The sequence below is a fragment of the Rousettus aegyptiacus genome, unplaced genomic scaffold (genome assembly GCF_014176215.1).
Source record: "Rousettus aegyptiacus isolate mRouAeg1 unplaced genomic scaffold, mRouAeg1.p scaffold_m13_p_5, whole genome shotgun sequence".
NCBI classification, from domain to species: Eukaryota; Metazoa; Chordata; class Mammalia; order Chiroptera; family Pteropodidae; genus Rousettus; species Rousettus aegyptiacus.
The window spans coordinates 105206135-105209455 of record NW_023416308.1 but is presented as its reverse complement, the minus strand read 5'-3'; the positions used below and the strand labels follow the sequence as shown (position 1 = coordinate 105209455).

Here is a 3321-nt window from a genome sequence, read left to right as displayed (position 1 = left end):
GAATATTAATAATTAGGTCTGGTATAAATGGGCTGTTTTTTTTTTTTTCCAGTTGGAAAAATAAATTCTCACAAACGCATGCCTCATTCATCAGGAATGGGAGAGTTAACAACAGGTGTAAAACTTCTTTGAAGATTTGCATGTAAATAGACATGGCTCACCCTCCTCACCATCTTATTTCATTGTATATTACATTATAGTACCGGTGAGATAGATGGATAAATGTACAAAAGAGACAACATGTAAAGGAAAAGAGCATGGATTTCGAGCTGGAACAACCTGAATTTTAATCATAGCTCTTTAACATTAAGCTGGGTGACCCACAGTAAATTGCTTGCTCTCTCTGAGCCTTGGTTTATTCATCTTTAAAAATGAAGATGATAGATGCATCACCCAGAATTATTGAGGAAATGAAATGAAATAACATGAAAATTTCCATGAAAATTAGATATAATAAATGTGTATTAATTTGCTAGGGCTACCATAGCTTAAATAACAAAGATTTAGTTTCTCAGAACACTGGAGGGTAGTGGTCCAAGATCAAGGGCAGATTTGGTTTCTTCTGAGTCCTCTTTCCTTGGCTTGCAGATGGCCATCTTTCCCTCCTTGTATTTTTGCATGGTCTTCCTTCTCTGTGTGTCTGTGTTCTAATCACTTCTTTTTATAAGGACATCAGTCATATTGGGTTAGGGCTAAACCTCATGGTTTCGTTTTAACTTAATTACCTCTTTAAAGAATACACCTCCAGTAGAGTTGCTTTCTCAGATACTGGGATTTAGGTCTTCGATGTATGAAATTTGAAAAGGGACAGAATTCAGCCCATAACACGTGAGTTTCTTTTCTTATTTTATCCTCACTGGTTTTTTGGTAGAATTTTTATATTCTTATTCATTGAAAACTGCTGATAAATGAAAGATAGCTCCCACTATCATCATAAAAAATAAACAAGGATATGGACATAGCTTAGCAGGATGAAGATTATTCTTTGGGATTAATGTCAATTCTTAGATGTAACCTGGTTTAATGTAGATAAATACATTATGATATTTTAGACCTGATAGGAAATGAGAAGCTTTACCAGCTACTTAAAAATGTTTTGTATGTTTATACATAACTTTTTAAATGGAAAGAAGTTGGAGTTCATGGGCTAGTTTCAGCTCATCTGATGACTGTTAAAATTTGATTCCCTCTAACATGCTATATAAAACAGAAACAGATGCAATAAAACGTAGCATATAAATGCTCCATGTTGCAGGACTTACTGATTTCCCTGGCTGAGCTCAGACAGGTACAATATTACCAGCATCATTTTCTGTGCATAGTAAAAGTGATATAAAGAGAAGCTCAATAGAAGAGATATGGTCTGCAGTGAAGAGTTTATAACACTTGTCATAATGGATCTGTCAGAAAAAAAATGTTTACAGTTCATTGCAGAATATAAAATGTTTGCTAAATCAGCAGTAAAAGTCAAAACTCAGATAAATTTGTAGCAAGTGTAGCAACACAACACAGCATAACATAAATACACCCAGCAGGAGAGCTGGAGAGCAAAAAAAAAAAAAACAAAAAAAACCAGTAACAACTTAGTTCTGAGTAAGATTTGATTTATGTCATAAATAAATATAAGAGATATTAGGAAGATTAGTGCATTAGAATGTGAACACAAATCAAGATATTCTGTGGCAAGCGGGATTGCTTGCACAACAATAAACTGTGCCAGTGCCAGGTAAGTTGTTGCAGTTTTTTACTGAGCTCACTTCAAGCTGGGAAGTTGGTGTGTGTGGAGTAGCAATATAATTATGGATAGTGGTGTTAGGATGTCCAACTGAAACTCAGCCGCATGAACCATTGCCTGACCATTGACTCAGCTCTTTTTAGATAAGCAGAGAATTGCTGTTTCTGAATTTTGAAAAAGAATCAAGAAGGCTACCCCCCTCCCCCCCCCAAAAAAAAGGTTAATGCTGTTTTAGAAACCAGCTCTTCTTTGGTAGGAAGTTAGGAAGTATATTTAAAAGTCCAGTTCCTGCCTAGAAAGTAACAGGAGCAAACCCGACAGCTGTGGTAGTCCGCTGTGACTGCCACCCTGGGATACGATGCGGATCAGGAGTGACCAACAAACCCACGTTGGCCAAATAACATTTTATACCAGAATTTGGAATTGCTTGTGAATGGGGTAGTCTCTGCGACATTAAATTTGTAACATACATGTTCCCCTGTGAAGTCATATACCCTGCAGCCCACCACTGGACTGGGATAGGACTATATACTCTCTCTGGAATTGCTAATTGCAGACAATTCTTCCTCCCACTTCCATATGAATTCCCACCACCAGCCTTGTCCTTGGGTCACTCCTTAATTCCTTGGAGATTGTAGCTCTTGTTCACTGTTTCATTCCCTAACATCACCCCATCATAACTATTAGTGATTTTCATGTTCAACTAGATGAGAGTTCCATTATCTTGAGCGTTCTCACCACCCCCACTCCCTCCCCTCCATCAAACATTTTTTTTTCCTCTGTATTTATGAGTTTCTGTTTTGTTTGTTTTGTTTTTTAGATTTTACATAGAAATGAAATTATATTGTTATAAATGGCAAGATTTCATCCCTTTTTTATTTTATCATTTAAAAAAAATTTGTTTCATTTTTTTTTCCTTAGGCAAAGGAACCCTTGGTTGACCTCACAGATTGCAAGGACCTTGTCAACTTACAATCCTTTATTTTTTATTTGTTTACACCTACAGCACCTGGTCTTCCTAGGTGGTCTCCCATCCAAGTACTAACCAGGGCCGATCCTGCTAAGCTTCCAAGATCAGACAGAATTGGTCTTGTTCAGGGTGGCATGGCTGTAGACTTCATTCTTTTTTATAGTTGAGTAATATTCCATTGTACATATGTACCACTTCTTCTTTATCCAATCATCTATCTATCGACACATACTTTGTTTCTATCTAGGCTATTGTCAATAGTGCTGCAATGAACGTAGATGTGCACATACCTTTTTGAATTATTATTATTTTTTTCTTCAGATAAATACCCAGAAATGGAATTGTTGGGTCTTACGGTAGCTCTACTTTTAATTTTTTGAGGAATCTCCTTACTCTTTCCCCTAGTGGCTGCACTTATTTACAATCTCGCTAACAGTGAACAAGGGTTCCCTTTTCTCCACATCCTCGCCAACACTTGCTGTCTTCGATTTATTGATGATAGCCATTCTGACATGTGTACGGTGATATCTCATTTTCCACTTTGCCTAGACCTTCAGTCTTTTGTTTTTATCTTCTTATGTTAAAGGCCTTCATTTCCCTACTTCCCATGTCCTCA

General features: G+C 36.8%; 1 pseudogene; it reads right to left on the bottom strand.

Moving 5' to 3' along the window:
- Nucleotides 1–2732: 2732 nt before the first annotated feature.
- LOC118603069 lies at nucleotides 2733–2851 on the bottom strand (annotated as a pseudogene).
- Nucleotides 2852–3321: the final 470 nt, after the last annotated feature.